At 37.7% G+C, this 26,178-nt stretch overlaps 1 protein-coding gene across 12 annotated transcripts in view; it reads right to left on the bottom strand.

Moving 5' to 3' along the window:
• CNTN4 (contactin 4) overlaps nucleotides 1-26,178 on the bottom strand; it is a 975,847-nt gene that overhangs the window by 466,484 nt on the left and 483,185 nt on the right. The window lies entirely within an intron of this gene.

Raw genomic sequence — 26,178 nt, 5'->3', positions numbered from 1 at the left:
AAGAGAAGTCTGATAAAGGCTACAAATCATTCTACAAAAGATAGCCATAATACAGAAACTGATGTAAGCTACACTCTGAGCCGTCAGATGGGCTCTCTGAATATCTTCTGTCTTCTGACTGTGTACAATAAAATCACACAAGGGGCTTGTTACTGACCATCACCTTTATAGTTCAAAAGAAGGTTTAGTTTAAGCAAACAAAAAGGATGAAAAAAAGGCGTCAGAATAAAGGGTCCACACATTTAGGCCCTAAATAAAATAAATTCTAAATTTATTTTAAATTTAGAAAAATAAATCTCCAAGGATTGGAGATGGCAATGGTACATGTTGGTCAACAGCTCAGATTCTGGATTCAGATATACTAGTTTTAAGTTCTTTCTTCACCATTTACCAGCTCTATGATCTTGAGAAATCATTTAAATTCTATAAGCCTCAGTTTTGTCATCCTTAAAACCGTGATAGAATGGAACCTATAACTACTAACATTGCCAAGGGGTGGCTCAGGAGGGTTTTGGCTAAACCTCCAACTCTATACTCCATGGTCCCTACATGTGGATACCCGCTAATCTCTGAAATAAACTACCCCCAATCTCTGAAATAAACAACATACATGTCCCAGTCTTACCTAGAGTGTTGCTATTTTTAATGATCTATAAGGTATACACCAAGCTACATGCGTTGAGCACATAATACTCAACATATGTCAGTTATGACTAATAATGTATTCTGTTGTATAGATGTTAGCTTATTTTCCTTAGATCAGAAATTATTTTAAAACCAGTAAAAAATAAAAATCTTCTCCTATTTGAAAATGCCCTTTAAATAGGAAAAGTTACCATTAGTAACAGCTTGAGGCAATTTGTTCAGCCACAAAACCAAGAGAGTGGATCTTTATTACCCCTTTCATGTACATATGTTGGGGCGACATTTGTACAAATGCCATGGTTCTACATGCACAAATAAACACATCAACTAACCGAACTGATTTGCAAAGACTTAGCTGCTGGCAGCCCTTTATATTTTTTGCCTTTAGTTTCTAATTCTACTGAATTTCTATTACGGCTACACAAGTTTCCTTATATTTTTGAATTATGATGTAAAAGTGGTCTACATAAAATCAAGGAAAGAGTACTGGCTTCATTGCAGTTCAAGTACCATATTAAAGAATATATATATATATATGTGAATGTGTGCAAAAGTACACACTCACATATACCCTAAATTCAATTCTATATTGAAGCATCAAATTGAAATTGGTTCCTGAAAATTCCAATCCTTGCTGATTAGAATATTGAGAGAGAGAGTTTGCTTTGATTTTTTCCTCTTTACTCTCTAAAGCATTTTCTCCCTAAAATACACCAGAAACTTCTCATATAATAAGGGCAAGATGATTGAGAGTATGCAACTGTACTTGCTAATACCACTGCAATTTACAGAGTATGGAACTACTCAGACCTCCTAACATTGCCAACTGGGCTCAGTGATAGGACTAACAAGGTTGTTCACTTCCACAGCAGGTAAAAATTAAAATTGGAGGAGCAATCATGTTTGATACTGGGGGTCAGTAAAGGAAGTCGGAAGAAAGGCAATAAGATGCTGCCAGGTTTGAAGCAACTGCTGAATTCAGAGTGTGTTGCAACCTCAAAATAGCCCGGTAAGGGAAGGTTGCAAAAGAGAATTACAAAAATCAATTCTTGAGGAAACCAAGGCATGAATAAAAATTTCAGCAGCTGCCTGGTTAGAAACTGATAGATGCAAAAAAGTTCATTAGGTAGGGAAAAAGAAGAAGAAAAACTGACAATTTTAATACAGTATTTTCTTCCTCCTACGTAAAGATTGTTCAAACGCGTTTACTTTTAGAAGTACTCTCCTTCTACATTCTAGTCATACTATTAGATGGGAACAAACATAGGCTGTTTTATGGGACTAGTGAGAATGCTGTCAGGTCCTTATTCCAACACATTAAGCTTAAGAAAGTCCAGTTTTCTCATTTATGCTCCCTTGATGTGTGTGCATCTCTACACTGGGGGATGGTTCAGTTGAAGTCTGTACTCCTCTGACTGGGTTCTTCCATAGGTGCACAACACCACTTCTCAGGTGGTGTCTTTTATGCATGCCTTCAGGCTGATGATTCTCAATTTTGCAACTTTCCTGGGGAACAGCTGGGTTACAGACACCAGATGCATCATGTTGCTAGAGCTCTATGCAGAAGATCATCAAAATTATGACTCAGGAGCCTTATGTCAAGACAGAATACTTTAGCATTTTTATTAACTTTTCTTAAAGTTCCTTCATTGAGGAATAAGGTGCTCCCTGCCAAAGGACCTTAAAAGCTCCTAATACTTCATAAAAATTGTTAATGCTGAACCTAGAGGACACACTACAAGTTGTAGTAGAAGAGGCATTGTCCCTTCCTTTGCAACCCAATGTTGTGGTCCTTACTAAATTTCTAACAAAGTACTGTCCTCACTGTAATTTGCATAACAATATCTGAAATCTTGGCTATGGAACTGCTAAGGAGGAGGTTTGGTGGGCAGTAGTAGCTGCAAAAGAATGTAGGTATCTTGGAAATGACATGGAAAGGACAGTGGCTGCTAAGAGTAGCTGCTGCAGCATTTGCAAACTAAGTTTGGGTGACCTGGTCGTATAACCCCTTCCCACTACAAAGCTTATGATACTTCATTCAGTGAAATCTCCAAATAACCGGTTTCTGAGTTTATACGGGCTATGTGCAGAAACTAGAGAAACTCAAATTAAAAAAAAAATGACTATGGATGTTTTCACTTAATATCTAACTATGTCCTGGACGCAGTACTGAAAAAGATGTGGTTGACAATAAGATAAGTAGCCAGTTTACTGCAGATTCAAAATTTAATCCTTAAAAAACAGTCAGCACATAGCATTTATTGTATTAAAATTACATGGACAGGATGGCCTTATACATCTGCAGTATTGAATAGTGATAAAGAGCATGGATCTTTAGAGTCAAATTGCCTAGATTCAAATCCTGCCTCCACTAGTAGACTGATCAGGGGCAAATGACTGCAGTTCCCTAATTCTCCATTTATCTGAGAAGTAGGCATAAAAATAAGGTACTCCTAAGGGATGATGTGCAGATTAAATGAAAAAAATATACAAATGTGCATAAATACATATTATTTATTATATATGCACGCATATGTGTATAGTTATGGATGTGTAAATATATATGGATTGATTCCTTACTACCACCAGAATAAATATTCAACACATGATTGCTGTTTCTATTACTAAGCTTCAGATTATTGTCAACATTATCATCTTTATCTAAATGAAAACACAGAAAGAATTTGGAGAACAACCGATGTCCATTTTACTAGTATGTTAAAATTAAATAAATATGCTTAATGTATAAATGTATAAAGTATAATTTGTTTAGTAAATTAATTTGTGTGTAAATCAATGTTTGTAGGAATTAGGTATGATTCAATATGCTTCTCTCACCTGCTTCTCTCCAAGTAAATAAGTAAATCAAGATGGGTTTAGGGTCTATTTTTAACATTTAATCCTATCTACAAACTGCAGGATTCTTAAAAATATTTTCAATGAGATTAATGTTGGAGCACATGCATTCATTTATTGCTTTTAATTAAGCCTTCAGGTAAAGGCGCATGCTATAGTGTTATTTTTTATTCACAAAGTTTAAACTTTGAGAATGATGTCATCTAATAAACTCTTAGAATAGAAAAACCATGACAGCCTCATTTGTTTTATCCAGTACTAGTGCAAAGCCACCCATATACAACAGATGATGATAAATAATCCTCATGGCAATTACAGTGAGGTTTCCACTAAATGATGAGATTGTCTAACAGGTGGCCAACATTGAGAAAATGTTATACCTGCCTGTTTGGGGATCATGCAGATCTACTGTTATAAGTTTAAATGAGCAGGACTGACTCAAAATAACGCTGGATACTCAATCTCTGAACCCTGGACTATATGACAACTACAGCCAGGGATATCCTACCTTCTCCCAGTAGGAGGGGCTACACCCAAGCTCAGCTTATCATGCAACCAGGTGCTTCCATCTCCACACAAGCGATACTTTAATATTCCACAGTGCCTGAGGGTCTCTGGGAGCCTGGAGCCAAGGGGTCCACTTATCCTTCACTGACAAGGTAGGCTACTGGAGAGAACGGGACTCTTGCCAAGAACACAGAGTCCCACTACAAGATCAAGGCAGCCAGGCGTTGCCACATCTTTAGGTGGGATGTGGAAGATTACAGGACCCCTGGCTTCTCTTCTCTTTGTTAAATCTTGACATGTGTAAATTTCCCAATAATGCCTATTTTCTAGGCCATGCATAATATGTGACATTGTGGAATTTTTCCTGAAGTCTATGAATACATGCAGACTCAGATGGGATCTAACTGGCATGAAAACTAAGGATAATATCATCTCTAAATGCAAACATCTAATTACTTTACCATGAAATTTATTGGCACTTGGTATTAACAGAAAGGATGCATCAGAAATACTCAGTCAAGGCCGGGCACGGTGGCTCAAGCCTGTAATCCCAGCACTTTGGGAGGCCGAGACGGGCAGATCACGAGGTCAGGAGATCGAGACCATCCTGGCTAACACGGTGAAACGCCGTCTCTACTAAAAAAATACAAAAAACTAGCCGGGCGAGGTGGCGGGCGCCTGTAATCCCAGCTACTTGGGAGGCTGAGGCAGGAGAATGGCGTAAACCCGGGAGGCGGAGCTTGCAGTGAGCTGAGATCCGGCCACTGCACTCCAGCCTGGGCGACAGAGCGAGACTCCATCTCAAAAAAAAAAAAAAAAAAAAAAAGAAAAGAAATACTCAGTCAGTTGTGTAATATTGGCCAACATTTTGAAGGAGCTTATAAAAGCATGCCAATGGAATCTTAAGACATTCAAATAGAATAGTGTCAGTATCAAGGGATGTACTATTCCCACTAATATATAGCTTGGATCACATCTGAAGTTCTGTATTTCTATATTTCACCTGGTTCAAGGCTGGTCACATACCCAATGTGAAATGGAACTGTGACTAATGTGATAAATGTTACTTCTTTCAAAAGGCGATGAATTTTCCAATTATGGTTGAATCTCACTTGTTTCCACTAATAGAATGGGATCAGAGGCAAGAAATAATGCAATATTTATTATTTATTTTGGAAAATGAATAAGAAAACACTACTCTAAATGCAAACACATACACATGACAATTACAGGAGGTACACACACACACACGCGAACACACATACACAATTCTTCTGAACTAATGTGAAGGAACTCTTCAAGATCCATTTTATTATATCCTGGTTAACCAGATACTCCAGGGCAAATAATCCTGTAGCAAATTATCTATTTACTAAATGGGAAAAATTTTTATGTTTTCATGGAATCAATGGATAAACACGTACTTTCTGTATAGAATTGGCCTTAAGGGATCTTAATCAGTAATATTTCAAATAGTCAAAAAACACCAGTTTCTCCAAGACTGTGTTCAACATTACTCCAAGAAAATGTAGTTCTCCAATCAAATGCCAGACTCAGAGCCAAAAACCATGTAAGCAAAGTGATGAATTACGCTCCCAAAATAATCTCCTGCTTGTAAAATGTATTTTGAATATATGCCAATAGATTTCAGGCAGGCAGATTTGCATGCTGTTCTCAAATAAGTCAAGGTCTTCAAGGTACTATATATTTGGAATACAAAAATAATGAGATTGTCTGAAAACACCTATTTATGTTAAAATAATGTAATTCTTACAAGGCTGCAGTAGTTACTGAAATATATGATTTTATATAAATATAACTGTTTGGAACTAACTGGGACATCACAGGAAATGCAATATATTTGACGACTTCAGATGGTGATGGTAATGATGACACAGTCTCCACTTCTTTTCTTTATAACAAATGACTAGTTTTTTATCAGATACCTTTAGCTATAAGGCAAAACTGGCTTTAATCATTCAATCCAGAAGCAGATAATACAAATCCATCAACATATACATTCTCTTCCCAAAAATATTTTCAACATGTTTAGGTATAAGCTGTGGCAGTAACATTCTTATAGGACCTTTATCTGCCCATCCAAAATATGAGCTACACCTTTCTATCAAAAATACTCAGTCCGGATTCCAAGATCAAACAAAAACCTGTCTTTACATGAACTTAAAAATCAATAACTATTACCTGATCATTTCACAGGCCACAAACCCAAGTTTCAATTGCAACTCTGCTACTGGTAAGTGGCATTACCATGGGAAAATTGTACCTAACCATCAGTTTTCTCATCTACTAAGCAGGGATAATCTCAATGTGTCTACCTACCTGATAATTGTGAAGACTAACAGAGGTAGGTTCATTTAGTAGGTGCTGAATGAACAAATGTTAATTATTGGAGTTAAATATTTGAATACATTGTGGGATTTCACTATCCTGACAGTTACTTATTAGCCATTGGCCAGTCAACAACCACCAAAACATAAAAATGATTTCAGTTTTGGTTATAATATTACGCTTGTTATATAGATAGATGTTTACCAGATATCTGGTCTTTTTATCTGTGTGTATTAAAATTAGTTGGGAAAATCCAACATGTGAGTTCAGGGAAAGCTGAATGGGTATTATGTATTCTCAAATTAGGTAGGGCTGGTAAAGAGACAAATTTGCTTAAACATATCCAATTCAAATTCAGACTTTCCATTCTGACACTGCTTTTCTCTTCACCTGATTAGAACCCCTCAGTACAATATAATACAAAAATAAATGTGCACAAAGGTTCTATTTTGTTGTATATCAAATGTATTTCCTAACATCTATGTGAGCATTTCTAAGGCTGTGAAAACTTTAAATAATAAATGGCTTATTTGTTACCAACCCGTGAATACAACACTCCAGAGAGTGGTTAAACTAACTGTATTAGTCAGTTTTCACACTGCTGAAAAAGACATGCCCAAGACGGGGCAATTTACAAAAGAGAGAGGTTTAATAGACTTACAGTTCCACATGTTTGGGGAGGCCTCACAATCATGGTGGAAGGAAAGGAGGAGCAAAGTCCTGTCTTACATGGATGTCAGCAGGCAAAAAGAAAGAGCTTGTGCAGAGAAACTCCCATTTTTAAAACCATCAGATCTCATGAGACTCATTCACTAACATGAGAACAGCATGGGAAAGACCCGCCCCCATGATCCAATCATCTCCCACCAGGTACATCCCACAAAATGTGGGAATTATGGGAGCGACAAGATGAGATTTGGGTGGGGACACAGAACCAAACCATATCACCAACCCTCTAGTTTTAGGAAACTTAAACACTTTAAATTATATTTCTTCTCCTAACTTTTCTTCCTTATTTGCAATGATATAAATCATGCAGATAGGTAAAGTACAGGTCTCTAAGATATTCATATGTTTTCTTATGTGTCAGTCCCATATTAACTGTCCTGAGGCAAAGCCAAGACAACAAAAAGTCAGGGCCAAGCTGAAAACCTTTAATGAAGGCCAGGTGCACTGGCTCATGCCTCTAAGTCTAACACTTTCAGAGGCTGGGGAGGGAGGACTGCTTGAGGGCAGGATTTTGAGATCAGCCTGGGAAACAAAGTGAGACTTCATCTGTACAAAAAGTTTAAAAAACTAGCCAGGTGTGTTGGCATGCACCTGTAGTCCCAGCTACTTGGGAGGTTGAGGCAGGGGGATCCCTTGAGCCCAGGAGTTGGAGGTTTCAGTGAGCTATGATTGCACTACTGCACTCCAGCCTGGTCTCATAGAACGAGACCCTGTCTCAAAAATGAAAAAAAACACAAACCTTTCAATGATTGCTTTTTAGTCTCGACTGAAATAAAGAGCAGACTACTACACCTGGCATTCAACACTTACTTTTCTTTACCTCTCTTACACGAGAGTCAAATGGGGACCTCATTTTTCTTCATTTAGGCCTTTCAAAAATTCACCTCATTTTTTTTCTCTTAGTTTCAGAAGGCTACAACTTTAAAAAATAACAAACCTACTAATTCTTCAAAGGCCAGACTACATCAAAAGTATCTAAGCACTTGACTTGTATTTCTTTAAAGGACTTTATCAGCTTATAATACAAATAATTATTCATATATTCAAAAATTTATTGAACATCTGGGCAATGTGATCATGGAGATGTGGCAATGAACTCTACAGACACATTTTCTCTTCAAATGGAGCTCCAGTCTAGATGGTGAGATGCACAAACTGAGATGAAAGCAATTAGCAATTATAAATTGTAAGAAATATTGTGATGGTCTAGGCACTGTTTTCGACTTGGAAAATAACAGGGATCCTCCACGAAGGGACCTCCTGGAGTGATGCATTACTTTGAATATTGATGATGATTTCACAGTTATATGCCTATGAAAAAATTTATCAAAGTGTACACCTTAATTTTTACAGTTTATTGCATGTCAATTATACTTCAATGCAGCTTTTTTTTTTTTTTTTTTAAGAAAAGAGAAAACAAATAATACAGTGCTATCTAAGTTTTATCAGGAAAAGTTTTTCTGCTGGAGCGGTATTTAAGCAGAAATTTAAGTATAAAGCCAGGCATAGACAGGCAAGGAGGAAGGGGAAATACCATTCAAAAGAGAGAGTAAATCGCAGGTATGAAGGCCGTGAGTTAGGAAGCGGTTGACATGGTTTAGTAATGGAAAAGAAGATTAGAATTTCTAGTGAGCTCAGAGGGAGTTGCATGAGATGAGGTTAGAGAAGGCAGTAAGAACCAACTCATGTAAGACATTATATGCCTTGAAAAGGTCTCCAAATTTTATCCCATGTGTAAGTCACTCAAGTTAAGTAGAAAAGTGCGAGGCGGGCGGATCACTTGAGGTTAGGAGTTTGAGACCAGCCTGGCCAACATGGTGAAACCCTATCTCTACAAAAAATACAAAAATTAGCTGGACGGGATGGCATGTGCCTGTAATCCCAGCTACTGGGGAGGCTGAGGCATGAGAATTGGCATGAGAATTGAACCCAGGAGGCGGAGGTTACAGTGAGCCAAGGTCGCACCACTGCACTCCAGCCTGGACGACAGAGCGAGACGCTGTCTCAAAACAAAACAACAACAAAAGAAGAAAAGTGATACGATAGATTTGTGTTTTCAAATGATCACTTGGGATTCTCCAGGGAGAACGGATTATAAACGCACAAGAGTGGAAGAGCAGTGAAGATGAGGGAAGACCAGTCAGAATCGTATCGTGTTGTATAGGTAAGAACTGACAACAGTTTGTCCCAGTATGAAAGCAAAGGAGAGGAATAGATTGGTTTGAAATTATGTCCAAATATTCTTTGACACTGCCCCTTCTAAAAGATAGAACTTATTTCTCTTCCCTTGAGTGTGGGGCAGAAAATAATGACTTGCTTATAATAAATCAAATGTTATGGAAATGACAACTGTGACTTCTGCAACAAGCCACTGTGGCTTCCTCTTGCTTTCCCTCTGGATCATCTGCTGAGGGAAGCCACAGGCCATGTCACTAGGACACTCAAGCAGCCATAGAGAACTCCATGTGGTACAGAATAGAAGCCTCCCATCAACACCTGGCATGAACCCGCCAGCCATGTATGTGACTGAGCCAACTTGAAAGTGGGTGCTCTAGCCCCAGTCAAGCCTTCAGCAACTGCAGCCCCAACTGACATTGGACTGTAATTTCCTGAATCAGAACCATCCAGCTAAGCTGCTCCCAAATTCCTGGCCCAAAAAGTTTTCATGAGGTCATAAATGTTTGTTTTTCTTTTATGGAGGTGAAAAAAAGGTTGAGAATGACCCTTGCATTCTTCCAATGCCTGCACAATTCAGATATTATTTTTGTGGGAGGGAAGGAATGGCTTGAGTAGTCTTGAGTAAGGAGGAATTATACTCTAAGACACACATGTTTGAAACACTGGGCTTATTATGGTAATAGCAATGGATGGCTAAAAACAGAAACAAGATTGCACTGTAACAGATCAGTGAACAAAAAGGCACTTCAAGGAATGGTAAAACTAAGGCACTGAAACTAAAGGAATTCCAAGTTGTGTTTTTAACAGCCAACTGGGCTTCCTAAGACTTTAAGAATGGTTTCTGTGTCAAATCTCCCACTACTAATGCCACAACTACTCAGCACTCTGTCAAAATACTATGGTTATTAAAGGATCTCCAGTCACAATAACTTTATATGCCAGGCCATCTCTGTTCTAGGGCCGCAGTTCAGGGGTTAATCTGGCCCCATATGTCACTCATTGCATGCTATTCTGAATGGGGAGAGATAAGGAATAAAATGAGCTATAGTTTTACTACTTAGAAAGCTTTCAATATCATTAAATTAAACCATAAAGGCAACAGTATTATTACATCTTAGCCCCAAACTGATTTACCTCAACTTTTACCTAGTACATGAGTTAAAATACGCAACAAATATTTACATATATGAAAAACGTAGAAAGAAAAACTGATCACACACAAAAATATGATTCATCTGGATCACTCTTGCCAGAATATATTTTATATATTACATTGGGGCATTACAGCATTCTTGTTTTTATTTTATTTTTTTGTTTTTTTTTTTTTTTAGAGCTGGAAGATGCTTCCTCTTTACATTAGCATTTCCAAAAATGCAAGATACACAATACTGGCATGGGAGATAATTTTTACATTGTACAGAGATCAGGCATTAAAAAATACTAACTCAGGGCTGGGCGCGGTGGCTCGCGCTTGTAATCCTAGCACTTTGGGAGGCCGTGGTGGGTGGATCATGAGGTCAAGCATTCAAGACCAGCCTGGCCAACATAGTGAAACCTTATCTCTACTAAAGGTACAAAAAATTAGTCGGGTGTGGTGGCGGAGGCCTGTAATCCCAGCTGCTTGGAGGCTGAGGCAGGAGAATCGCATGAACCTGGGAGGCAGAGGTTGCAGTGAGCCGAGATCACACCATTGTACTCCAGCCCAGACAACAGTGTGAGACTCTGTCTCAAAAAAACAAACAAACAACAACAAAAAAAAACTAACTCACTTAAGAATAAGTCACTCCTCTTTCACTTAATTCTCTTTGAGTTCTTCTGATTAAACTAAAAATAAAGTCTCACTTGGTGCCAGCATGGCTTTAAAACCTCTCTAATACTTGACAGTCTTATACTTGTGAACTATCAAAGCTCGGGAGCAGAGTCTTCTGAGAATACCAGGCTTGAATACATTTGTTTCTGTTGTCTTTACTTTTATGGCTACTTTTTACTTATAGCAAGTGATACTGCTGTGATAAATTTCCTTCAAGTAAAAAAAAAAAAAAAACATAGTTAATAAAAAATTAAAGTGAAAAATAATACAGGGAGTGTAGAGATTGGACAAAAATAGATGATAAAATTTTGGGAAATGCTGACCTAGAAAGCTCAGTTGTGCTCCATCTCATTATATACTTGTGCAGAGTCTGAAATCCTGAGAGGCAGAGTGATTTGATCAAAGTCACAAAACCAGAAGGTAGCAACTACAGTTCTGGACTCCTTGGGTTTCTATTACAATTACACCAAGGAAAAAAAAGAAAGAAAGAAAAAGACTAAAACTCAAAAGTAATTTCTAATAACCAAGCAAAACATTCATAATGTTGATTTCCTCTTAAATTTATTTATGGAACTGGAGAGCAAGTTTAAATAATATGAAATCCATAAACAATTATGAAATGCAATTGCTAATCTTCTTGAATTCAACTGAATCGACCTGAAATCATAAGGGAGGTACAAGAAATCTAGAGAATCACCTTCAAGTCTGGTTATATCTAGTTAGATAAATATTGCATTAAAACCAAAGTTTTTGTGTAAATATCACAACACTGGAGAGAAGAGCATTCCCAAAGAATGTGTCCAAGAACCCTGCTGAAGAAGACAAGAGGATAAGGAAGAATTTATTTCCACTTGAAAATTTTTATTTTGCAAGGATCATTTGTGTGCAAATAATATTTGCCTGTCTTATCAGTACTTTATAACTTCCCAACAAAATTCTATAGAGAATATCACATCAGGTTCTAGCAAAAACTGTTGACCCTAACAAATAATACTGCTGCATTTTTATTATTTACTCTTTTGCTCAGAAAAGACGTGAATTTAATTGGGTTTGGTTTGTTCTTTGAATTATCATAATTCCCCTGAGAGTGGTGTATCATATTTTTTCTATAGGAAAGACTTTGTTAGAGAATTTGTCATTTGCCTTTAAAGAAGTATGGAAGATAATGTATATGGAATACATTCAATATATGGATTTATTAGCCTAGTGAATTTTAAACAAACATAATCAAAACTTTACTCATTTTAACTCAGAGGGAAATGAACAACTGGGGTTTGAAGGCATGTTTAAAGACAGTTTCATTAGCTGTAAGTTTATATTCTAAGCTAAGATATAAATAGACTGAGAAATCAAAAGAGGGAAGGAGGAAGGGAGAAAGAACATACCAGAGTAGGTCAGGAGGAGACATAATGACTGCTACTGTAGGGGTTGCAGAGTAAATAAGGTAACAACTCAGAGATAAAACGTTGGGTGTTGGAGGACAGTTGTCTTCTTGGAGGGAAAGCAGAAATCACCATACTGTGGTTGCTGTTACAGAAATAAAACAACGGGAAGTGATATCTATGCAGTTTAATCTGGTTGTCTCCATAGTAATGTAGCAAATCAGTAACTGAGGAGGAAGCTATTGAAGGACTAGACTGAAGAAGCACTGGGACAGGGAACAAATGGTTTGAGTTTCTGCACAGGGACTATAAAAGGAAGAGTGTTGGTGCGGGGTGTGTGGCTCACACCTGTAATCGCAGCACTTTGGGAGGCTGAGGCAGGTGGATCACGAGGTCAGGAGTTCAAGACCAGCCTGGCCAAAATGGCGAAATCCCATCTCTACTAAAAATACAAAAATTAGCTGGGTGTGGTGGTGGGTGCCTGTAATCCCAGCTCCTCCGGAGGCTGAGGCAGGAGAATCGCTTGAACCTGGGAGGCGGAGGTTGCAGTGAGCTGATATTGTGCCACTGCACTCCAGCCAGGGCAACAAGAGCAAGACTCTGTCTCAAAAACAAACAAACAAAACAACAACAACAACAAAGGAGAGTGTTGCACTGGAAGAAACATGGTAAAGTCTGAAGTTAAGGTTGACTAGGACAAACTAGGTGGGAAGTATTTGGTTCTGGGGAGGCCATGCTTGTGTGACCTTCAGCCACTTACTTAACCCAATTTAGTTGCCCTATCTGTAATATAGAGGTACAGAGGTACCAATATTAGCCATATTAGGGCTGCTCTGAGCCCAGTATAAATTATATAATGTATTTAAAGCATTTAACAGAGAGGAAGGAGGATGGTAATTATTGTTGTTTTTACTACTATCATCACCATTATCAGCAGTGAAAAATTTGCCTAGGACTTTTAAGTCATGTTTTGATGTTACAACATCAGGTAAAATAATAATTATTTGTAGTTAATGACAAAATATTAGGTGGGTGATGCAGTATTTTCTCTATTTCTAAAATTATCTAGTTCAAATATCAACAGATTGCCCAACAGACTTGGTAAAAATACAGAAAAAAAGTGCTTATATACATTTTTTTCTTTCTTTCTATCTATCTATCTATCTCCCTACCTACTTACCTATCTACCTACCTACCTACCTTCCTACTTCCTATCTACCTACCTACCTACCACTGTAGAGAACAAGATACAGTTTTACCCTGAGAATAATATAATTAAACAAAATAGGCATCAATCTTGTTTTCTTCCTCCCTCCTTTTAAATGCAAACAATTATTTGACAGTGAGAGAAACTGTGACCTGTTCTCTTTTTCTTTTTCTTTTTTTTTTGAGATGGAGTTTTGCTTTTGTCATCCAGGCTGGAGTGCAGTGGCAGGATCTCGGCTCACTGCAACCTCCACCTCCTGGATTCAAGTGATTCTCAGCCTCCTGAGTAGCTGGAACTACAAGCACCTGCCACCATGCCTGGCTAATTTTTGTATTTTTAGTAGAGATGGGGTTTCACTTTGTTGGTCAGGCTGGTCTCCATCTCCTGACCTCAAGTGATCCTCCGGCCTCAGCCTCACAAAGTGCTGGAATTACAGGCATGAGCCACTGCGCCCGGCAGACCTATTCCGTTCTTAGTCAACTTTACAATAAAACTAACCGCCATCACTTTTGATCCTCCTACCTGGAAGAACAGATACCTGGGAAATGACAGAAAGGCCAGAAGGCATGCGGCTTATGGCATTTTCTCTTTCCCTCCTACTCCCACAATTTTCCTTTTTTCTTTATTCCTACAATGTAGTTTAGGACGCACTGAAGGTAAAGTAGATGGAAGTGTTTTACTTGCACTGGAGCTTGGTGATAAAGAGAGGAGGCCATGCCCTTTGGTTATTAATAAATGACTACAATAGACATTATTATTAAGCGCTGACTATAGGGCAGTTTTATTTTAAATGTTTTCTCAGAGAATTAAGCAACTTCCTCAAGCTCATACACTTAGCAACTATACTTAGAGGCAGGTTTTGAACCCAGATTTTTCCCAGCCCCAGGACCATGATCTTATTCACTGTGGGCTGTACCAAGGCAGTAGCTTCTGATATTGTAACAATATGGTTCATTGACAGACACATTGTATTTTGCCTGGATTTCTCACTTAAATCTGGCAGAACAGAGTGTGAAACAAATTGTGTCAGCCCACAAGACTATAAACTCCTTAAATTCATGGACTAAATCACAGATACCTTGGTACACCCAACATCTATCAGTACCCAATAATATCGTAGGTATTTAACAAATTGTTATTAAATGAATGAACAGTTATTTTATTCATAAATGAATTAATAAAGAGTGTGTAAATATTTTCTAAGGAATTAGAAGTTCTAGAGTTTAAAAAGTCATATCTTCTACAAATATTATTTGCCACTGTATCAAAAAACTGCATGGGCATTCACCAAGTTCCCCAAAACCACTCTCTGAAATCTTTTGACAAAGCCAATCCAATACTAAAACACTCTTAATAAAATTCATGTTCAGTTATATAGAGCTTAGACATGTTATAATGTAACTAGAAAACCATTATCAAATACAATTCAGGAAGACATTCTTACTATTTTGATTCAAGTAAATCAAACATTCCCAGTATCTGAAAGCAGTTAGCCACGTGAACTTGGGCAAATGAATAAATCCTTTTGCTCTTCGGTGTTCTCATCCTCCCCCAAGATAGGTTGGATGGGATGAGAACACAACTTTGACAATCTGTGAAATGCTCCCTGTTGAAGTAACATATTTGCTGCAATGAGTTGTTATGTCAACCATGGCCAGATCTTCAAAGCTCCTTAGAAAAGAGTAGAGGAAAGCTTTCTTCTCTAGCTCAAGTTTATCCCGAGTTGTTTGTTTTGACATTTGTTTCCACTCCAAGAGGAATGCATTTCTAGTTGTGTTAATTTTTTTCTGGTATAGATGTCACATATGTGGAAACAATATAGTTGAAACTGGGGAGTGTAGATTGATTTTTGTCTCTTTTTACTTAAGTGGCCCAAGCAACATATATATTGCTGCATTCATGCGTTTTAAATCTATTTGACATTCTTTCTTCAGATAGTCTTTCTCCATTAAACTGCCTTTTTTTTTTTTTTTTTTTTTTTTTAAATCAGAACTCTTTTTAAAGCATCGGTCTGGGACATAACCCTCAGGTAGGGGGGAGTTTAATTACAGACTCAATATGGATTTTTAATTTTGGCCACCAGGAGGTTTGGCAGGAAATGAAAAGATATCCTGCTTCCTAGGGATGCCAATCTAGGACAAAATTGAAAATAGGTGAAGTGACTGCCTATCCTGCATCTTCAAGATCACTCTCACAGCACAGAGGCTGCCCTCCTTCTCCCTCCAGAAGTCTCAAGTCTCCCTGCTCTCGGAGTGGAATCCAGTATCACACCTCAAGTGAATTAACATGAGAGAGTTCACTCTCTGAGGAAGGTTTGTGCTTTATTCCTTTTCTCTGATTAAAGAAGTTGCACATTGTTGCGGGGCAGGGTGGTGGTAAGAGACCAGTGACTGCCCCTCCCCCCGCACCCCAGACTCCTTTCATGACTATAAAACACACAACTGGGAAGCTCCGTAACAGAGGAGTGGAAGACAGATTGGGATTACAGTTTGGGAAACTTGGAATCTGATTATGCCACTAATTATCTGTGGGACTTTGGACTAATCAGTGCACTTACCTGTAAAATAAGAGAATTGGGATAGGACTATAATTATGTAATTCTGTTTATCATGTATCAGGGAATTTGGCTCTGAGCAACTCTAACTTCCTGACAGCAGTGTCTCTCAGGAGACAGTAGTACTTTTTTTTCTCCTCAGAATATTTAATTATTTTTATGAAGATATAATTCATACATCATACAATTCAGCCTTTTAAAATGTACAGTTAAGTGATTTTTAGTGTACTCACAAGGTTTAGCAAACATCACCAATTTCTAATGCCAGAATATTTTCATCAGCCTAAAAAGAAATCACATATCCAACAGCAGTCGTTCCTTATCCTCCCTCACTCCTTGCTCTGGGAAAATACTATTCTACTTTCTGTCCCTATGGCTTTGTTTATTCTGGATAGTCCATAAATGGAATCATACAATATGTGGCCTTTGTCTCTGACTTCATTCGCTTAGCATGGTATCTCCAAAGTTTGTCCATGTTGTAGTATCAGTACTTCTTTCTCTTTATGGCTGAATAATGTTCCACTGTATGGGACTAACACAATTTTTACTTATTTATCATTGGTGGACATTTGGATTGTTCCCACTTTTTGGCTATTACGAATAATACTGTTATGAACATTTGTGTACAAATTACTTCTGTTTTGGTCAGTACAATTTGCAGATTCTCTAGAACAAACTTTACAAGAGAAAAAACCTCTGGTCTTCACTGTGTTTTCTAAATACAAGACTCTGATATTCTCTCTTCTATGAAGGCATCTTAAAGGGGGTATGTTAAAACAGTATTTACCTTATTCTTTGAGTCAACCATTACTAATACATCTAGAGTCCAGCTTTGCTGTTTATGTCAGCCATATAACCTTGAGCATGTTATTCTGCTCTCAGATTCTCATATGTAAAATTGGGATACTGATAGTTTCTACCTTACTTGTCTTTCAAGAGTGTTTCGTGTGGTTCTCAACCTTTCTAGAGCATCAGAATCCCCTTATACAATAAGGTCTCTGAAGTCAGACCAGTGGATTCTAAATGGATTCTGGTCTGACCTCAGAGTCCTTAATGTATAGCTTTAGCTGATAAATAATTCCCCTCTTTCCTTGTCTTCTTGGAGGAGACACCCAGGCTGGTAAGATTGAGAAACACAACTCCTGGAGGGCTTGTTAAAACACGGATAACCCCACTTGCAGAGATTCTAATTCTGTAAGTCTGGGCCTGAGCCCAAGAATCCTTATTTCTAATAAGTTCCCAGGTGACAATGACGCTGCTGGTTCATAAACTAAATTTCGGTAACCATCGGTTCAGAGTATTTTACAAGATGGTAAGCTTTATGAAGACAGGTACTCAATTTCAATAGACATTATCATAGCATGACAGTTAAAAGCCCAGGCTTTGGACCTGGGCAGACCTAAATTTAAATGCTGCCTTGGACTTTTACAAGCTCTGGTTTTGTCGGCAGGTCATGTAACCCCTTATCTATGAATTTAGGATAATACCTCTCCCTGAGGGTTGTTGTGAGTTTAAGGGTGATAGTGCATACAAAACTGAGGTGCTATATCTGGCATACAAACGCCCAATAACTTTTTACTCATACTATTATTATTGCAGTTGTCTCTAATTCCTAACAGTCTTCTTAAATAGACTGTTCAACACATACTTTATAGACTCACAAGGGCTAAATGAATTAAGGTCATTATTAAGTGGGGCTACATCACTCAACAAAGTTTCTTCATTCAGGTGAAATATCTGATTAAAATCAGCAAGGGGAGTTTGCGTGTGGAGAGGAATGGATGATTATGGTACAAAATGGAGTCTGTGCTGCAGCATATTCCAGTACAGTAACATTAAGGGTTTTTATGTGCTATTTTCTTTATGTTAGTTGTTGTTGTTGTAAAACGCATTTAAAAAATGATCATTTTGAACCACTGGATCCTACTCTTTTTGGAACCCTATCCTCTTACAACTTGATAAATTTCTGGAAGTACCATTATAGACACCTCCTCAGCTCTCTCCCACTGCCAGGCCCCCAGGTGGATGTCTCTGATTGGCACCTGTCCTAGCTGCCTTGCTGCCAGGAGGCAGACCCTAAATGTTCTGGTTGTCACCAACACCACTGGTTTGCTGCTGTTGCTGCTGCTGCTAATGATGATATTAATAGCAACTGATACTTAGTCCTGATATTAACTGAAATTAATAACAACTGATACTTAGTCCTGTACTAAGACAGACCTTCCTGAGTGCTCTACCCACAATTGCATGTACATACACATGTGTGTATATATACACACATGCACATATATACACATACAAGCTTAACCAATTTAGGTATTTGTTTTTCAGAGATATTTATTATTGTAACACCATTGTATAGATAAGGTCCAGATGTGTTGTAAACCCTGTTCTACAACCTTCAACCACTGAAGAATGGCCAGAAACTAGTATTCTAAGAATCTAATATGGTAACATCGTTGTCACCATAATCATTATCATTGCCATAACAGGAACTATGTCTACCTTCGAACTAAGTTATTTAACATTTAACATATACATTAACATATATTTAACATTTAACATATATATAAAATAGCTTAGTTCTAAGTTAAACATAGTTCTCACATATGGAACCTCCAACATATTTTAAATTACTCAATGAATAATAGCTCATTAATCAGTGGGTTTGCTAAGTATCGGATGCTGCACCAAGTGCAAAGAATATATGCATGTTCTCAATCCTCACAGATAGCCTAAAGAAGTAAATACAGTTATTTTGCCTGTTTTACAGATTGAAAAAAAAGAAACCCATGACCTAGGGAGATGACATACCTTCATCACACAACTCGTAAGTGGCAGACCTATCTATGTAATTTCGGAGTCCATATTCTCAACTGCCAGTTCTGCAGTGTCTCCAGCTGGTGTTTTTGGCATGGTACCAACTGCCACAGACTATTCCTGCTCCCGTCATCCTCAACATTTAAGACAGCATCACTGATCCCACATTTAAACAGAGAATGATCACACAGGTTGACATTAGATACACATAATTGGATTTTCACTTGTCTGTTTTTTTCCTCTCTTCCTAAATTGCTTCATTCAAAAGAGTTCTTCCATTTTTTTTCTATATACAATATGTCCTACACTCTATCAGTAAGGGAGTTTTATTTCTAGTTAAGACATTCAGCATGGCCGAGCATTTTTAATGGACCCATTAACAATTTTCTTCAGGAGAGGTCTTAAATTGAATATTTCTAATAACTTTCAGGTGTGTGCCTGCTACTGTATGTCCATGCTTATGGGGATATAAAATCGCTGCCAGTTCCTCTAGTTACCTCAACATCTTCATTACTGATTAACACTTTCCCACTGTGAAATGGACTTCAATACTTAAATTTATGTTGAAAATAAGTTTTGCATTTGCTATTTATTATTTTTTGGGTATACTTCCCCTATTTTTTTCCTTAATTTTCATCAGTGGAGTCACTGCTTTTTAATCTAGTTATTAGCTGTCTTCTTGACTAAATCTTTCTACCACATGGACTTCGTTTTATGGCCATGGTTATGAGAAAGCACAGAGTGAACAGGAAATCCATGCTTTGGCTTCAGTCAGCATGACTGTAAATACACTGGCAAGTCATTTGCTTAGAAAGGGAAACAACAAAATACAGGACTATGCTTTGAAGTAACTAAATGAAAACTAACACTCAGCTCTCTTTTGGTCTTAATTGAATATTTGTTACTTTTATGAGAACAGGGTAGTACTAGGTTTAATACATGGGTAGAACTGTGAATTATTTGACTGTTGCTTGTGTCTCTGTTTATTCTGGGGGGAATGTGAGAATCTTGGGAACTGAAATATTATACCTTGCTGTGCAGTGAGGTCAAGCCTTGAAATGAACTTCTGTGTGCTCCGCATCCTGGTGGGGATAAAAGGGAGGATACTTGAGAGTTGGTTATGAGCTTTAATGAAATATTCTGAATAGGTAGAAAAATGGTGCTCATTGGGTCCTACCATCAACATTAATAAATACTGGGAATTCCTCTTTTGTGTATTTGTGCTCTCAGACCTAGAATAAGCCCAAACTTTAGACAGCCTACTTCAGTCTTAGTGATGAGACTTCCTGAGCCTCAAAAGCCTTCTGAAGACCAATGAGCATTCTTTCTATGTGTTCTGATTGCAAGTTTGTATATATATTTTTTATATCATACATTCAAGCTACATCCTGTGATTGACTATTCAATCCAGGGGTCTTCCTTGCTCCACTTTTTGTGAACACTCACCCATCTCAGAATATGTCTCCTGTGAATTATACAGGACTTTTCTCCACTACTTACCCCCAGATGCAGATATAATAACGACACAGATTTTGTGAGCAAATCAACAAATGCTTGCATTTGGAGAGGATGCACTTTCTCAAAAAGAGATAATTGCTGAAGTTGGTAAACTGCACCACAGAGATGGGACTAAATTTAGCCTCCTTGAAACCAAGATCAACTGAGAATGTATCAAGCATAAATTTTTTGTGCACATTCACGGAGTTTTAAAATGTCTTCACGCCTCTTGCTGCACATAAACATATGGAGCAGTCATTTTCTTCTTTCTTTCAAATGCTGCCAATGTGAACAGAATCAATAGCACATGGTAAAGCATATGACCTATGTGAAATTTCATATTAGTTGAATAGAATTCCAGGCTGAGCTCTAACCCTATTGGCATACATATCTTCCTCTCAAACCATGTGTACATATAGAATTGTAAATTATTGGAAGTGAACAGGACTTTAAAACCATCTGTTCAGCTCCGTCATTGTACAGAAGTAAAAGCTGAATCTTAGGTAAAATGACTTGCTCAACATCTGGTTAATAATAAAACAAGCAAATGCTAAAAAGAGTAAAACTCTCTAATTGCAGGACCCAGATAATATTTATAAATATAACTACACAGTGGTTTGTGAGCATGTATTATGCAAACACATGCATACACATACATATATAGATCTATTAATACATACACAGTCAATTCTCCAATCGTCTCTGTTAAAGCTGTTTTTTCCCACCTGTTTCTTTCTAATTACTGACATGATCAAAACTAAGCTGCCTCTCCGCTATTAGCTGGTTTGGACTCCCCCACAAGTACAGGCTAAGAGCAGGACTTCCGAGCAGTTTAGTTTATTTAGGAGGTGATACCAAGAAGCAGAAGCAAAGAAGAAAAAAATAGAAGGAGGTATTGTGGGGAACTGAGACTCAATCCAGTCGTGAACTCCTAAGAAATTATGTTCAATGTGCCTAAGAATTGACTTCCCAAAGGACAGGAGACAGAGGCATTTATCTACTGATTCTCATGCCACCTTAGCTGAAGGCTGCCCCTAAGGATGAGGTTAACTTTCCACAGTTCTCCTTGCTTGTGACTCAGATAAAGACTTGAGGCAGAAAAATACAAAAGGGGAACAGTTCTACCCCAGCTATAGTTAAAGTCAGAAAACAGATGAGGCGTGAGCCAGTGTGGTGGCTCATGTCTATAATCCCAGCACTTTAGGATGGCAAGGCAGGTGGATCATTCGAGGTCAAGAGTTCGAGACCAGCCTGATCCACATGGTGAAACCCTGTCTCTATTAGAAATACAAAAATTAGCTAGGTGTGGTGGTGGGCACCTGTAATCCCAGCTCCTCAGGAGGTTGAGGCAGTAGAATCACTTGAACCCGGGAGGTGGAGGTTACAGTGAGCCAACATTGTGCCACTGCCCTCCAGCCTGGGAGACAGAGCAAGACTCCATCTCAAAACAAAAAACAAAAAACAAAAAAACCCAAACAAACAAACAAACAAAAAAACAGTAATAAAATAAAAATAAAATAAAAAAAGAAATGGGAGAGGCAGTGTTGCACCAAGATACAGACTTCAAGGCACATAGACCAATTTTAATACTTTAGATATTTACATCCAATTTTTAAAAACTTGTATGGATTAGCATCATAGGATGGCTAGTTCAGAGTTACCATCAAGGTGACTACAAAGCACCCTGGGGTCTACAGCACAGCTTGAAATTGGAGATCTAGTTTCTTTCTCTCATGACCGACCAGGTTGTAGCATTCATTCATTTGAAAAATATTTATTGAATTGTACTATGTGCCAGGCATCTTCCAGATGCTGGGAATACAGCAGTGAACTAAAAGGACAGAAATATCTACCCAAATAAACCTTACAGTCTAGTAGGGAAAGATATTTTGTATAAAAAGAAGAAAGTGGCCAGGCGTGGTGGCTCACGCCTGTAATCCCAGCACTCTGGGAGTCCAAGGTGGGTGGATCACAAGGTCAGGAGATCAAGACCATCCTGACTAACATGGTAAAACTCCGTCTTTACTAAAAATACAAAAAAAAATTAGCCAGGCATGGTCACACACCTGTAGTCCCAGCTACTCGGGAGGCTGAGGCAGGAGAATGGCGGGGACCCGGGAGGTGGAGCTTGCAGGAAGCCGAGATCGCGCCTCTGCACTCCAGCCTGGGTGACAGAGCGAGACTCCGTCTCACAAAAAAAAAAAAAAAAAAAAAAAAAAAAGAAAAGAAAAGAAGAAAGCAAAATATACCATTATTCAGATATTGATGAGAGCTCTGAAGAAAAAACAAGCAATAAAAACCATAGAAGATGTTGGTCAAAATAAATATTGCTATTTTAATGTATTTACTGTGTTCAGGAAAAGTCTCACCAATTAGGTGACACTTGAGCACAGATTTAAAGAAAGTTATAAGGTGGGTCCTGGGGACATTTAAGGCAAGAGCATTCTTGACAAAAGAAAATTAGTATAAAAGTCCTAAGGTCTAAGAGTATGTGGTATCATTTCTTTCTTTTCTTTCTTTTTTTTTTTTTTTTTTTTTAACAGAGGCTGGCTCTGTCAGCCAGGCTGGAGTGCACTGGCATGATCTCGGCTCACTGCAACCTTTGCCTCCCAGGTTCAAGTGATTCTGATGCCTCAGCCTCCCGAGTGGCTGGGATTACAGATATGCACCACCATGCCCAGCTAATTTTTGTATTTTAGTAGAGACTGGTTTTCTCCATGTTGGCCACACTGGTCTTGAACTGCTGGCCTCAAGTAGTCTGCCCACTTTGGCCTCCCAAAGTGCTGGGATTACAGGCGTGAGGATGCCTGGCCTTATTTTTTTAAATTATTTTTTATTTTTTATAATAGATGTACATATTTTTGAGATACATATGATAATTTAACATATTCATATAATTTGAAAAGATCAAATCAGTATAATTGGGATATCCTCAATATTTTTTTTGAAATATTTGAAAAAACCTCAAATATTTTTCTTTATGATAGAAATATTAGAATTATTCTCTTCTACCTATTTTAAAACATACAATAGCTTACTGTAAAGCAAACATTTGAAATAAAGTCTCACAAAGTGGTGGACTAGGAACTGCATCTAGCCTGCAGACTATTTTGGTTTGCTTTATACAGGCCCTTTATTTTTACTTTTAAAACTAATTTAAATTTTATTCATTAACATTATGGAAATCCTAGAGAATTAGGAGATTATAGCTTAAGGAAAAAAAAAAAAAAAAAAAACTGGGACACCTGTCACAAAGGATTACAGCCGGGCACAAATAAATATTTTAGTGGGGCATGTTTTTTTCTAGTTTTCCACAGTCACTAGCATTCCCTGTTGCACTGTACACTTTTACTTCTGTAAGAACATTTTACTCATTTGTTAGCTTCCTTGCTTTTTGGGGTAGTAGGGTTTTATGATCTTGAGTTTAAATTGTTTAAGAATAATAATGAAACCAATTTTCATAGTGACTGAATTTTTAGAATACTGGCATCAATAGTTTTGTTTTATTTGAAAATTATTGCCAGACACTGAGTCATTTGGTAAAAAGAACATTCGCATTGTACCATAAAGTACTAATAAATGCCCCCAAATAATTAACAAATCTTATCAGATGCATCCCTTGCAAGATTAGCCTGCTTATATATTTGGATCCTGTCTTACTTGGGGGAAAAAAGATCAAAAAAAGCACATGTGAGATACATTAACTATGGTAAATATAACAGGTGTAAATATATTCCTTGCCAAAAACTCACCAAGAAACCTCAGACTAAAGATGTACAGAAAAGTTATGGCTGATACACAAAAGGAAAAGAATGAACAGTTTTTTGTTTTGTTTTTGTTTTTTGTTTTTGGTGAGATGGAGTTTCACTCTTGTTGCCCAGGCTGGAGTGCAGTGGCACGATCTCAGCTCACTGCAACATCTGCCTCCTGGGTTCAAGTGATTCTCCTGCCTTAGCGTTTTAATATCTGGGATTACAGGCATGCACCACCACGCCCGGCTAATTTTATATTTTTAGTAGAGATGGGGTTTCTTCGTGTTGGTCAAACTGGTCTCTAACTTCCGACCTCAGGTGATCTGCCCGCCTTGGCCTCCCAAAGTGCTGGGGTTACAGGCATGAGCCACCATGCCTTGCCTAAAGCAGTTTAAACAATCAAAATTCAGAGAGTGGAGTGCTATGTAAATTAATGAAATCAAGACAAATAGCAAGAAAACAAAAACATTAATTAAAGCTTGACTTTACCTACACTGAAGAAGGCATATGGTAAGGGAATATTAATGCAATGTAAAACAGGTCACAAAAAAGTCTCACAAAAACAATCAATACACTGATTCTCTATAAAAAGCTAAGTGAATAAAAAAGATACAGTTACACACACACCTTAGGTGAGAATTCCCCCAAGTTTTTCAAAACAATACTGAAGAGAATAGTGGCTTCCTTGATTTTCAACCCTTTCATATCTTAATATTTACTTAGCACATTAGGTTAAATAAACATTTTGCTGTAGCCAAATACGAGAAATCAATTCACTGCTTTATGGCTTAAAGAGTACATTTATACCAGAGTCATTACGAGAAGTTAAAACTCGAGAGTGTCAGTCAAATCCCTTAGGAGGGTCAAGGTCCCAGAGAAAAACAACTGAGGTATTAGAGCCTGGGCATACTGCTGGGAGGAAAATGAAGGTTCTGACCAGATGAGGGAGATAAATAATATCACTAAGAGGGATGCCAAGATGTTCACAATCATGCAGTGGGGAAGATGTGAACTCAACTAAGGCAATAAGTTTGAAACACGAAGGTAGACTATTCAAAGATGTATACGTAAATGACGGTTTACATTTAGAAAAACATAGGAAGAATGAAAACAAAAATCTCAAAACTAAATCTGCAACCATAAACTTGCCAAATCCGCAAGACAACTAAAAGACCGTACACTATGAACAGGCAAGACTATAGTCTGCTTGAGTTTAAATCTCAGCTTCACCACTTACTGGCTTTGTGAATTTGGGTGAGTTTCTTAACTTCTTGATGGTTCAGTAATAATATTAATATTCATAGTTAATACAGTAAAATAAATGATAAACGCTTACTTCTTAAGGGTCGTAGGAGAAAGAAATGAGATAAAGGACACCAAGTGCTTAGCATAGTGCCTAGCATAGAATAAGTGATCCATACATGTTAGTACTACCATTATTATTTTTGATTTTATAACAATTGCAAATAATCTACTATAACAAGTTGTCAGAAGTTAGAGGACTCAGTTAATACAGCTCTAAGAAAGCAGTAGCATGTCTGTTTTGATCAGGATTATATTCCCAGATCCCAGTACAGGGTTGGCTTGTTACAAGGTACTCACTCAGTAATGTTATTTGAGTGAATGCATAAATCAAAGTAATGGTGATCCAAAAGTCATTTTTGCTTCATGTTGTAAAAATGCAAATATATTCAGGTGTCCCTCTTGAACTTGACACTCTGAATAACAAAACAAGTCAAGCAGACTCATTTCAAAGGGGCCTGGAATGATACACAGCAGCCCAAGCTGGAAACCAATTCCCGGCGCATGCTGGACTTCTGATGCATCAGCACTTGAATTATGTATGTCAACTGTTAGACTCACATCTTCCAGAAAATGAAGAAAGCAATACA

This window comes from Macaca fascicularis, chromosome 2 (assembly GCF_037993035.2).
Source record: "Macaca fascicularis isolate 582-1 chromosome 2, T2T-MFA8v1.1".
In the NCBI taxonomy this organism is placed as follows: Eukaryota; Metazoa; Chordata; class Mammalia; order Primates; family Cercopithecidae; genus Macaca; species Macaca fascicularis.
This window is presented reverse-complemented; position numbering and strand designations above follow the sequence as displayed.